Raw genomic sequence first — 13,656 nt, 5'->3', positions numbered from 1 at the left:
CCTGCTCACTGGTGGCTCAGCGCTCTCCTCCTCACTCTCCCGCTCGCAGCCAGACCCGCCCCCCCCACCCGCCTTGCACCCTGCTGCTGGCTCGCCGCTTGCCTCCTTACTCCTCCGCCAGGGCCCCCTGCCACTCGCCTCCTCACCCCCCCCGCTCGCCTCCTGCCCCCCCCCGCTCGCCTCTTCACTCGCAGCCAGACCTCCCTGCTCACCTCCTCACCTGGCTCCTTAAGTGTTGTGTGTCCCACCTGTGTCTCCAGAGAGGCAGCGCATGCAGGAGCAACAGGGAGGAAGGGGAAGTGCTGATGCTGCACAGGAAACTGCCGTGGCCACAGGGAAACCCCACGGTGGCCGCATTTGAGAAACGGTGGGTTCTAGAGCATGGGTGAGAATTTTTCCAGTGTTGCACAAGGGCAATTGGGCGTCCAAATCCCCCTAGGTCTATTATGAAAATCTCAACCTGTATATTTTAAGTTTTCTTTACCGGAATGAAGGTTACCATGGACCAACGGCTTTGTGAGGACAGGAAGAATGAATAGGGTTTCCCAAGGAAATAAGGATGGAAAGGAAGTGGCTCCAACAGTAGCCCACCCCTATCAAAGATACTTGCTCTGAGGACTAGAGTACATGGAAATATAAAACCTAAAGGGCCCAATTGTGTTTTCATGGAAGTCTATGACAAAACTCCCATTGACTGCACGAACTCTAGTCCCAAGTTAAGAAGGAAAGAATGGTACAATAAAAAGGGGGGAAATCTTTCAAGTTTCTAGAAAGCTGAAACAAAAACTTAGATTTAAAAAAAAAAAATGTTTACTCCATTATTTCAATATGCTCCCAGCCTTTTCGAAGCAATATAATCCCTGCTGTGTTACCGACGACAAACATGCGTTCAAGAGGCACTTGCATAACATAGGGAAGTAATCTAAGGCAGTATCACAAAAAAGTTCAACTGAAAAACAATTCCTCAGCCTGATTTATCACATAAAAATCACTGCAGCAAAATGCAGGGAGAGAGAAAGAGAGAAATGCTTTGCCGCCCATGTGTCTCTAAATATTAAAGCTATATATTTTTTATTTTATGTGTGAGGAGGACTGCAGGCCTTCTCCCATAAGACACGGCTATTTCAAAGCAGGTAGCAAAAATAGCACTTTTATGAGCACTTCCGCTGAAAATTTCATTTCCTGGCTGTCTTTAAATGAAAAAGAATGCTGCTGCATTGACTAGATTTATAAAACGGTATGAAAGGATAATCTTCCAAATGACTGCGGGCACAAATCAGCTGATCAACCGCTGGTCTAATTTCTAGGGTGTTATGAAGGAGAGAGTTCATAGCAAATCTAGTTTGACTTTTTTTTTTTTAATTTATTTTAGCAATTGGCTCACTCAGAGTGTTTGGCTCTAGAGCGGCACCTGAATTTTCCCAACATTCAAAGGTCATTAGATCTGATGTTTTGGTTTGTGCAGCAATTTATGAGGATGGAGACCAGACACGACGTTCGCAACATTTGGAAACCGACCAAAATTGTTGTTCCAAAAGAATTATTTCAATATACATCCCCATAAAGACACTCCTCTTCTGAAAGAAGTGTCTACAATTTCAGTAAATTTCCAAGCATAGACAAGCCCTAAGATTCTGAAACAGCAAAGCACTTCAACATAAACTTAATTTTACCCACATAAGCAGTTCCACTGACTTCTCCCCACTCTCCTTCTCTCTCACGAGGAAAGAGACAAAATGTGAATAAATAAATAAATGGAAGGCATTTTACAGAGCTGGTTGAAAAATCGTAATTTTCCATGAACATTTTCAAAACTAACTGAACATTTTTGTTTTGTTCGACTTTCAATGTACATTTTCACTTTTACAAGGAAAACAAAATAATGGAAAAATTCTAAACTGAAAAAAGGAAAGGAGGAAAAAAATGATTGGGGAGGTGTTTTGTTTTTGAAAACAAATTTCAATTTCAGTTTTTTGATGGAAAACAAAATATTTTGATGAAAACAAATTCTGAGAATTTTTTTAAATCAAAAAGCCATTTTTGACCAAAAATAATTTAAAACAAAATATTTTTGACCAGCTCAAATATTTTTCCTACTTGGATTTATTATCTTGGCTATGGAGATTTTTTAAGTTGACAATTCAAAAAATACACGAGTTCAGAGTCAACAAAGGCATTCAGTAAGTGTCCAGTCATCCTATGACAATATGAAAAACTACCAACATGGCAATCAGAAATGAAGATAATACTACAGGGTGGAAACTATGGAAAAATCCAATACTAGACGGATGACTCAATCACCTGGCCTTCTGAGACCCAGTATTTTTTTCAGATGACACCTATTCTTGTGTCCGATCTCAAGGAACAAACCCAAGAGTTTAGGTGGTATTGTATGTGCACTGAGGTAGATAGGTAGGGGTGAGTGTGTGTGTGTGTGTATACCGCCCCCCCCCCCACACACACACACACAGTATGTTTTTAAGGGCACAACTGAGATTGGTTATTCTTACTGTAACATATCAATCTTTTGTCCCAATTACCATAAGCATAAGTGGTAGAAGTAACAGAGGGTATACAACAGAAGCCAGATTTGCATTCGAAGTAAGCCCCCTTTACACGGCTTTGCCAGCGTAAAAGAGTATTTAAGTGGATAAAAGGTAACCTACATACACTTTGAGGACCCTTTACACTGCCAGAGTGGTGTAAAAGGTCTCACGAGGAATGAGAATAAAGCCCCAGAAATGGCGACATCATGAGCATCAGTACCACACACCGACTGAAGCAATTCTACCACCGTTTTGTAACTGGTTATCTTAACATGCCAACCAATGTACTGACTAGATTTTTTTAAAGATTATGAAGTCACAGGAAACAAGAGCCATCACTGCCAGGGACACCTCCACCCATTGTGGCAGAGACAGAGTTAAATCGCCTGACAAGGGAACAAACAGGGTGGCCAAAAAAAAACCCGACAGCATCTGATGACCACATGGAATGGGGCAATGGATCCTGCAAAGGCACAGTGAGATCCCCCAGCTCTGCTGGCTGACGAAGGGTAGGTGTATGCCAGGCCGTCCTGGCCCCACAGGTGGGAAGGTTGCCAGTGGCTTGGACCTCTATCTTTCAGAGCCACTACATCACTTCCAAACCTCTGATCAAAGAGCTATGGGTAACATGGCTTCAGTGAGACAGCAGTATCTCATTAGCTGAAGTGTAAATCAGTTCCCGTTACTTTGCTTAGAGAAAGCAGCTCTACACAAAAAACTGTTCCCCAGCTCCACCCTCTCCGTGCTTAGTTATGCCCTGCTGAAATTCAGGAAGCCCCAACTTAGCAGTTTTCATACATGGGACATCCACAGCTAGAAGGAAGGCAGTTCCAACTTCACTCCTCGAGGCATGCAACCTGGACATTTTTGGACAGTATTTGTGCTTCTATCATTCTTTCCATGCCTAAAAGAGAAGGGAATGATCAGCAAGGCCTACAATATTTTGTGTGTGCTAATTCTGGCTAGAGATGAGACAAATGAGGAATCTCTTGTTTAAGGTGAACTGCAAAGTAAAAATGGAAATTGCATCCTGCTCCGATTTATGTTCTGACTGCTCCCATTAACCAGGCGGTGGGGGGCAATTAGCACGGAAATACCTGTTCATGAACCTTTTTAAAAAATCTTCCCTTTGTGAGAAGTCCTTTGGTGTGGAATCACTTGAGGTACTTTACTCAAGATGGTCCAGAATGCATCATTCAGCAGCACCGCGAATATCATGGGTTGGCAATGAATATTTCTGGTATAGGTGGGTTCATACCCAGGGATACGTTTTTGATCCAAGGAGAAGATTTTACAAAGGGGAAAGCAAATCTTTAAGAAGTCCATTAGAATTCATCTCTCTTCTGAGGGTACATCTACACAGGGATGGCCATGGCTGGTCCAGGTCAGCTGACTTGGGCTTGTGGGGCTCAGGCTGCAGGGCTAAAAATTGCTGTATAGACATTCGGAATTTGGCTGGAGCCTGAGATCTGGGACCCTCACCCCTTGCAGGTTCCCAGAGCTCAGGCTCCAGACTGAGCCCACATGCCTACATGGCAATTTTTTCAGTCCGGAGCCTGAGCCCCATGAGACCAAGTCAGCTGTAGATGTACCTTGAATGACTTCCAGATTGGGTGGGGGGCGGAGAGGAGTTGAGCATAGTACATTGATTTCACTCCAATTTCATTTTGCCATTTACCTGCAAGGAAATTCAGCAGCACCAAAGATCAACTCGGTGCAACTAGTTAGGACCATATCCTGCTTGAAGGGGAGACGGGTATTACAGCAAAAGTACAAATGGCACCAATGGAAGATGAGTGTACAGATCAATGATAGGACATGGCATAGGTCTTTTGTATTTTACCTGTTTTCATACTATAATGAAAGTGAGACATTTATTTAGATCTACCGGGCATTCAACTCTGATCTGCAATGTAATCAACTGAATTAAATGATGATACAGTACAATGTACACCACTATGGACCAGACTGTGACTTGGATCAGACACCTACGTAGGGCCATAAGGGTGAAGTAAGAATCCCCCTTAAACTCCGGAATGAGCTACTAGGACCTTGGGTCCAAGCACGCAGGATAGGCAAGATCTGCAAGCCTAGCATTCGTTGAGCCTGGCTCTGCACCCACAATGCACCAGGCAGGGCTTGCGTGAGAGGTGTTGCAATTTACTGTCATAGGCCAATACCTCCCAGAGTAAGAGGAAGCAAGGGGGGAGTTGTGCTTTACAGAAGCACAATCCCTTCCCTGCCCTATGCCTGGGACAGCATAGGCATGGCATTGTCCCACACACAAGTGTGTGACAAAGCTGCAACCTTAGTTACATTGTGTTCTGCTGGATTTTCCCTTTGTCTAGTTCTGAAATCAGGATGAATAACCTGTTGGCTTTTTATCCTGAATTCTTTTATTTGTCACGCTAGCCTGTGGGCACTATTTTAATTTTAGTTATACTAGTGTAAAACTAAAACCAGGAAACATAAGGAACATTCGCTCTAACGAAACAGAGAGCCAGGGATCCCATAAGGTCAAATATGTTTTAGTACAAGTGAACGTTTGGATCAGACAAGCTGCATGACTGTCTTCATCTTTTGCTACATCTTTCAGCAGCTCGCATCAGCTTGGGAAAAAAAAATCTCCTGCAAAATCCTCTCGATTCTACGCAGAGCACTATATATCAAGTTGTCAAGAAGACACAGTTTCCACTCTGCTTGCAAAAGCTTTCCTGAAGGCAGAAATCAAAGGCTTTGCACAAAGAAGTAGGCTCTTCAAATTGCAGAGTTTGAAGGCTGTCTAACCTTCTAAGCTTTGATGGTGCCGTTGCTTGTTCCAGTCCCTTCCCACAGCCCTCCCGTCATCAGTCATTACTCTTCACCAGAGCAAAGAACACCACCGCACATATCGTACGCATCAGAATCACTCAAATTAGATACCGCTCTGTAATCTGTGATCAGATGGAGACATTTCCATTTAAAATGTGTGCAGGGAAATTGCTTTTATAACACAAAGCTCTTTAGAGCCTGTCCATCATCATGTTTGCACACAATGGTTCAAGTTCTGCCCTCAAGCGTACATACGGAGCCCCACTGAAGTCAGTGGGGTTGTACGTGGGATACTGGGGGCATATTGTTTTCTCATGGTACAAACACATCTCTGTCTTGATGTTTGTAGCAAACTAGCACATTGGAACTAGCTTTCCGATTTCTTTTCACAACAGTCAAAATGTTGCAAGATTCAGTATATTTCCACAGGCCTCGTTCCTACAAACAATTACACACATGAACAGACCCATTGGAAACAACGGAGCAACTCACAGGTGTAACGTTACTCATGGGAGAGTCTTCAGAATCAGGGGCGTATGTTCAATAATTATGTGTTTTTTTATATAATGCAGGAAAATATGGCTATAAATAACATACATTTCAAAACAAAGAGGAGAATGAACATTGGTTTAAACGACGCGAGTTAAAAATGGGATGTTACTGAATAGCATGAAAAATAGACAAGTGATTACAGCAGAGTGCAGAGAGACCCCATTCAAGATCAGGGCCCCATTAGGCTAAGTTTTATGCATATATATAGAAAGAGGCAGTCTTGCCCAATAGAGATTACAATCTAAATAGGCAAGACAAAGAAACGGTGAGAGGGGAAACGGAGGCCTACAGGGTGGAAGTGGCTTGCCCAAGGTCACAAGGAAGGTCAGGGAACAGAACTTAGGTCCTTCAGAATATTAGTCCCGATAGCCCCACTTTTTCTCGATGTAGAGAACTTCTCTCTACAAAGTGACCGCTAGTGAACAAACAGCCTCCAATCAAAACTGACGTCCCCTGTTCAATAATTCTGTCCACATGTACCATAATTGACCTATGAAAATTCTGGGTACAAAACATACCTCCAGCTAATCAGGGCTTTACTTTTCTTGATTGCAATCTCCGCACCCACCATCCTTTTAACACAATCAACCAGCTCTGATTGGGCGGGATGATTTCAAGCCACGTTTGGTTGTGTGTGTAGTGCATTGGGACTAAAGGCTCAGTCCGACAGGGATGCAGACAACGAGAGCGAGCGAGCAGCACTGAACCGTCAGAGGACTTTGTGCTAGTACTCTCCCTCGTTGCTGGGCCCTCCCTCTGCTGACAGCCACTCCAGCCCTGCAGCAGTCTGCTGCGTCTTGTGACTCACCCCTCCATCCAGGTCACATTTAGTCTCAGCCCATCCAGGGTCATAATGTACCATCCTAATCAGTGTCCACCAAGACACTGTTGATCAATCCATCATCTGATGCCCGTCCTATGTGCTTCTGTTCAGAATATCCTGTCCCAAGGCTTCTTTCCTAGATACCCCTGATCCATTCCTCCTCCAGAACACCAACCCTCAGGGCTGCCTCCTTGGTGTCTTGCCCCTCGACCCAGGACCACCACAGCAGCTCATTTCTCTCCTTTAGCCCTTCCTTGTCTTTGCTGCTCCTGGCCCTTTTGCCAGAGCTGCCCTCTCAGGAGGGGGATCCCAAAGCCCATTCTCCCCCTAGGCCTCAACCAGGGGCGGCTCTAGGCACCAGCTAAACAAGCTGGTGCCTAGGGCGGCAAAATGTATGGGGCGGCAAAATGCTGGGGCCTCACCTCAAGCAGCGTCCTGGGCTGGATCCTGTTCTGCTGCCGGGTGCGGTGGGGCACGGAGCCGGCTAAGTGGGGAGCGTGTCCCTGCCACTATCCCGCGGGCAGCGGCCACCCCCCCCCCCCCCGGCGGCGGGAGCCGGTAGCGCAGCCCTGCCCCGGCTGCAGAGGACGGGCCGCTCCTCGGCTTGTTAGCGCTGCTCTCCCGCGGGCAACGGCCACCCCCCACTCAGGCGGGAGCCGGTAGCGCGGCCCTGCCCCGGCTGCAGAGAACGGGGGAACATGGCGCCCAGGCGGTCCGCTCCTCCTCGGCTTGTCCCCCCCCCGCCTCCTCCTCCTCCACTCTGCACCGCCTCCTGCCAGGGGAGGGGAGAGGGGAGTGGAGTGGCAGCCCGGGCTGAGCCCAGCTCGTGCCAGGGCCAAGGCGAAGCCCAAGGATGAGCAGGGCTGGGATCCAGCAGCAGCCCCAACCCCTGGCCCTGGGAGCGGCGGTGACCGGAGATGACTCCACCTCAGGCCAGATCCGCAGCAAGGTAAGAGTCGGGCCAGGCGGGAGGGTCCCCAGGACCCCTGGGGAGCTTCTGCCTGCTGAAGCCCCAGAGGCTGCTGCCTCCCTCCCCAGCCCCTCACAGCACTCCAGTGCCTGGAGTCTCCTTCTGCCTCCGCTCCTGCAGGGGGTGAGCGACCTGGCAGAGAGGGGCAACATCTGTCCAGCAAGCCCAGCACCTCTTCCTTGGCTCCTCCAGCCCCAGAGCTCTCTCCATTGCATGCCCCTCGGGCTCCCAGCTGGGCAGCCTCAGCGCTGGGAAAACGCCAGCAGGGCTGGGTCCAGTGTGTATCCGAGCTCGTGGGGAGCTCTCTCGCCCCAATGACTAGCGCCTTACCTACGGCAAGTACAGCAGTGCGATAGGAGTGTGACGTGAAAAATATCATGTCATGTTGTGACACGGTCACTCAAATCACGATTACGTGTGTGTACTGTGCTGCCCTATCGGCGCCATTCGCGCTAATTTCCGTTTCGCGTCGGTGCCAGTGGTTATAGGGCTAAAATGCCGGGACAAAAACGAAAACGACTTTCTGGTGCTGCTTACCGGCCACAAAGAGAGAAACAGCAAAAAGAATTAGAAAAACTATCTCGTACTTCAAAAAAGTATTTTAAAAAAGTCGACAATCAAGGAGAAAGCTCTAAGCAATGCATTGAAGGTGATTATTCATCAACTGACGAAGACCGATCGAACCAAAGATTACCTTTATCAACTGATAAAGATGAACAACAATCTGACCAAAGATTATCTTCACTAACTGATAAAGACGAACAATCACAATCCATCCAAAGATTTACTACTTCAGCTGAAGAGTCCAGAAATGAAGAACTGTTATCCAAATCTAAAACTGAAGAACAATTATTGGAAGGTGGAGAGACTGACATAGGATCGGATCCAAGTACATGGCCGACAATAATTACTGATACAATGCGAATTATTATTGTGAAAAAAGGTCCTTCAAAACTAGATCCTACATTTGAATATCCATTTAATGAGTCGAATCGTCGATTTATGCCATCCAGTATGATGAAAAATGGGGAACAAATTAATAGATCGTGGTTAGTGTATTCACAGACCAAAGATGTAGTTTTTTGTTTTTGCTGCAAACTGTTCTGTAACTCGGACATTTTTCTGGCAACTGCAGGTTTTAATGACTGGTGAAATTTGCATCAGCATTTGAAAGAACATGAAACATCAAAAAATCATTTACGCTCATTGACAAATTGGATTGAGCTGTCAAACAGATTACGTACCGGTACAACAATTGATGCGGTACAGCAACGTCAACTAAATTCAGAAATTCTACGTTGGCAAGCAGTGTTGGAACGTTTACTGGCAATCATTAATTTCCTAGCCGAACAGTGCCTCGCATTACGTGGATCCTCGGATATTTTATATGAGAATAACAATGGAAATTTCTTAAAATTGGTTGAGTTATTGGCCAAATTTGATAATGTTATGGCTGAGCATGTACGAAGAGTGAAAGATGGAGAGATTCACATCCATTATTTGGGTAAAAATACACAAAATGAGATAATAGAATTAATTTCTAATGGAGTGCATAATGAAATTTTATCGAATTTGAAACATGCCAAATATTACTCAATTATAGTTGATTGTACTCAAGGATCTGAGCAAAACCTAGCAAATGTCAATAGTTTTACAATTTCTGAAAATTGATGAAAATGCAGAAGTGAAAATTTGTGAACACTTTCTAGAATTTATACCAGTGAATGAAACTACTGGGAAAGCCCTCACAGATGTAATTCTACAGAGATTGGAACACTATGGAATACCTTTAGAAAATATGCACGGCCAAGGGTACGATAATGGCTCAAACATGCGAGGACGACATGCAGGTGTACAATAAAGAATACTGAATTTAAACAATCGAGCTTTTTTCATTCCTTGCCATGCGCATTCGTTCAATCTGGTTGTCAGTGATGCCGCCAAATCATCTAAAGATGCCGTTTCATATTTTACCACAGTGCAAGCAATTTACAACTTTTTTAGTGCTTCCACACACCGTTGGGCAGTCTTGAAGAAGCATCTTGAACAAAAACTCACACTTAAACCTCTGAGTCAAACTAGATGGGAAAGCAGGATAGAAGCTATTAGACCATTCCGATATTCATCAGGAGAGATTTACGATGCACTATTCGAAATAAGCCAGGACTTGTCGTATGATCCTTCATTTCGACATGAAGCTGAAACATTGGCTCAGAAAATAATGCAGTTTCAATTTTCATGTTGCACGGTTATTTGGCACAATATTCTAAATCAAATTAATTTGACCAGCAAAGTTATGCAGAACATAACCACAGACATATCCGAGACAAAGATGATTTTGAATAAAACGCTGGAATATTTAAAAAAATATCGTTCAGATGAAGGATTTGAAGAAACTGTCAAAGAAGCAACAACAATAGCAGAGGATCTTGATTTTGAACCAACGTTTGCACCTCAAAAATTCATTCGTCCTCGGAAAAAAACAAGACAGTTTTGTTATGAGGCTCATGATGATCCTATTCTCAATACAAACGAAAGGTTTAAAGTTGAATGTTTCTATTGTATTTTGGATGTAGCTATAACTTCCATTGAAGAAAGATTTTGTCAGTTGCATGGTCATTGTGAAACTTTCGAATTTTTATACGATATTGGAAATATTAAAAATCAGTTTTCCAAAGAAGACCTCATGAAGCAGTGCCAAGACCTACATTTAGCGTTCAGTACTGATAACGCTGCTGACATTGATGCAGTAGAATTGTATGATGAATTAATAGCTTTATCTGAGCTATTAAGTCCTAAAACTTCTCCTCTAAAAGTATTAGAATTTATAGCAAGAAATGATTTTTTCACTCCAAACACTGCTATAGCATTACGCATTCTTTTAACATTACCAGTATCAGTGGCTTCTGGTGAGCGCAGTTTCTCAAAACTGAAATTACTAAAAGATTATTTGAGGTCCACCATGGCTCAAAATGGTATGTCAGGACTGGCATTAATTTCAATTGAAAGTACTATTGCAAAAAATTTAGATTTCACTGACTTATTAAAAGACTACGCAAGTATAAAAGCCAGAAAAATTCAGTTCATATAAATTCTTTTAATTTATGAGAAACTGGAAGACACTAACGTTTTTCATTACAGTGTATAGTTGAACTCAAATTGTTTGTAATTGTGTTTTTGTTAAAATTAAATGTTAAAATTACACTAGTAGGAAATTGTTTTATTTCACTAACTACAAATTCTCTGTTTTCATTTTTTTTTAAATTTTAAACAGTCAAAACAAAACTGCAAAGTGCAAACACGTGTAAAAGCCAAAAAAAAAAGCACGGGGGGGGAGGTCAGCCAAAAATTTTTTTGCTTGGGGCAGCAAAAAACCTAGAGCTGTCCCTGGCCTCAACACCAGGATTCCTAAGCCCCCAGTCTCCTCCCACCAACTGAGCTCTCTCGGACTTTTGTTCCAGCCCCCTCATTCTCTCATCTGGGTCCAATCATTACCCGAGGCCACCTGATCCCTAGCTGAATAGGATCAGCTGGGAGGCTACATGATCCTCACAGGCAAGGCTGAGCCTGACTCCCCTGAAAGGGCCAGCCAGCTTGTGGCCACTGCTTTGTTACTCGTGACCTGATAGCATGAGGGGGAGTACAGCCTACAGGGCAGTGTTTCAGTAATGACCCTGTGGTCAGCATAAGTCACAAGACACGGATGTTAGGGACAGTTTTCTTAGACACCCCCCCCCACACACACAAACACACTGCCAACTGCAACTCTTACGCGCACCCAATACCTCTTAAGTGTTTGCTGCATGGTGCAGGACATGCCGCGTCTCTTCCTCGTTGTTCAAGTTGTCCCAAGGTCTCTTATTGCCTTTGCAAAGTCCTGCTGGGCTCTGAGTGGCTGCTGAGCCAGCTGTGACACAGTGTGTCCAGGGAGGCAGCCGGATGTGAAGGGCTCAACTCCCTCCCCTCCCCCCATGCCCCTCTGGGTGACTGGGCTGGGCAATGTGGAGAGTGACGACTGGGAGCTGCTACTGGGGGGCCCAGGCTTCTGCCTCAGGGGAAGATGCCGAAGCTGGAGCTCTGCTAACTGGAAGAGAGATTTGCCCTGGTGCTGGCAAGAGCAGGGCCTATGGACTCCTGATCCCCACAACCAAATTCCCTGCCCCTGGACCACCTCATCCCTACCCAAAGAATCATTGTTTAGTTTCATTATAAGAAGTTCCAGGATATTTGGATTCTTGTATTTATTTATTTTTTCAAATAAAACTGTGTGTTCAACAAAAAATATGTCTCCCATATTATGTGGTGCATCAGATGGGGAGGGCTCTGAGTTACTAGGGAGAATTCTTTCCCAGGTGTCTGGCTGGTGGGTCTTGCCCACATGTTCAGGGTCTATCTGATCACCCTAACTGGAGTTGGGAAGGAATTTCCCCCCAAGTCATATTGGCAGAGACCCTGGTTTTTTTTCTGCCTTCCTCTGCATCATAGGGCACGGGTCACTCGCTGGTTTGAGCTAGAGTCAATGGTGGATTCTCTATAACTCAAAGTCTTTAAATCACGATATGAGCACTTCAGGAACTCAGCCAGAGGTTAGGGGTCTATTACAGGAGTGGGTGGGTGAGGTTCTGTGGCCTGCAATGTGCAGAAGGTCAGAGTAAACGGCCATGATGGTCCCTTCTGGCCATAAAGTCTGAGTCCCTCAGTTCAAGGTGTGTTGTCCCTCATTTCAGAGTTCAGAGGTTGAGACACATGAGCACACCTGAGTAGCCAACAGTCTTGGCTTGCAATAGGAGTCCATGGAAATCCTAAAAATAGCTGCTATACACCATTTGCATTCACGATAATACATGTAACGCTGTGGCCAATGCACAAACCCTATCTCCAGCCCCACTCACTTTGCCTCCCTCCTTACAGAGTTCATTTCAAACCCAGTAGCCCATTGTGCACGTATCCCTCTGGAAGCTCCTGAGCAAATAAGCCCTCGTGCGTTGGCTCTCTGCATTTCTGTTAGCAGCCTTCAATAGCTTGCAGGACCAAGGCCCATGAGCTGTACGGTCAGATCCTCATCTCGCCACAAACTGAATACCAGCGCTGTGTGAGAAAAATTGGCTTTAAACCCACCTTTGCACTGCCCTGCTCCTGTTGCAGCCTCTGTGCACCATCTGTCCCCCCCAGTGCTGGACTACAGCATCCTGGGGGCTACTCTAATTTACACTGGCAGCAACCAGCCCCAGGGGTCCTGCATTAGCAAGCAACATAGAAAACCTGAGACAGATTAAGTATTCCCTATCTCTTTCTTAAATAAAAATTGATCAATACCATCAAGATTTGCATACACAAGAGTGAACACTCCTCTTTATTTCTCATATCCTTTGAGTATGTATATAATATAACATCTAATACAGAATATCAGGGTTGGAAGGGACCTCAGGAGGTCATGTAGTCCAAACCAAAGCAGGACCAATCCCCAACTAAATCCCCAAATCCCTAAATGACCCTCTCAAGGATTGAACTCTCAACCCTGGGTTTAGCAGGCCAATGCTCAAACCACTGAGCTATCCCTTCCCCCAATAATAAATAATCATGGCAGTTTCTGTCATATAATATTTGGAAATATATGCTGCACTGCATGGCAAAACATAATGATATCTGATACAACACAATAAAAAGGAACGATCAAGATACTTGCCTTGAATATTTTAGACACAGACATAGATTTGATAAGTCACTGAGAATTACTTTAATCAAGACTTCTTTAGCCTTTAATGTGACATAGCTTTTCTAATTAGGGATTGAAATGTTGATTTAACATTTCTGTCATTACAGATTAGATGTTGCATGTTACCTCTTTATTTAAATGTCCACAATCTGAATTTATAAAGGAATTTGGAAAAGTCAGCCCGGGGGGAAAGTCCTTACAATGAGCCATTCATCTTCAGGTCAGGTTTTATAATAAC

General features: G+C 44.6%; 1 protein-coding gene across 1 annotated transcript in view; it reads right to left on the bottom strand.

Moving 5' to 3' along the window:
* LOC112119695 (phospholipid phosphatase-related protein type 1) overlaps window positions 1-13,656 on the bottom strand; it is a 200,030-nt gene that overhangs the window by 92,448 nt on the left and 93,926 nt on the right. The window lies entirely within an intron of this gene.

Source organism: Terrapene carolina, unplaced genomic scaffold (assembly GCF_002925995.2).
Source record: "Terrapene carolina triunguis isolate 2854851 unplaced genomic scaffold, T_m_triunguis-2.0 Scaffold35022, whole genome shotgun sequence".
In the NCBI taxonomy this organism is placed as follows: Eukaryota; Metazoa; Chordata; order Testudines; family Emydidae; genus Terrapene; species Terrapene triunguis.
Note: the sequence above shows the minus strand (reverse complement) of the source record. Positions and strands in the feature narration are given on the sequence as shown.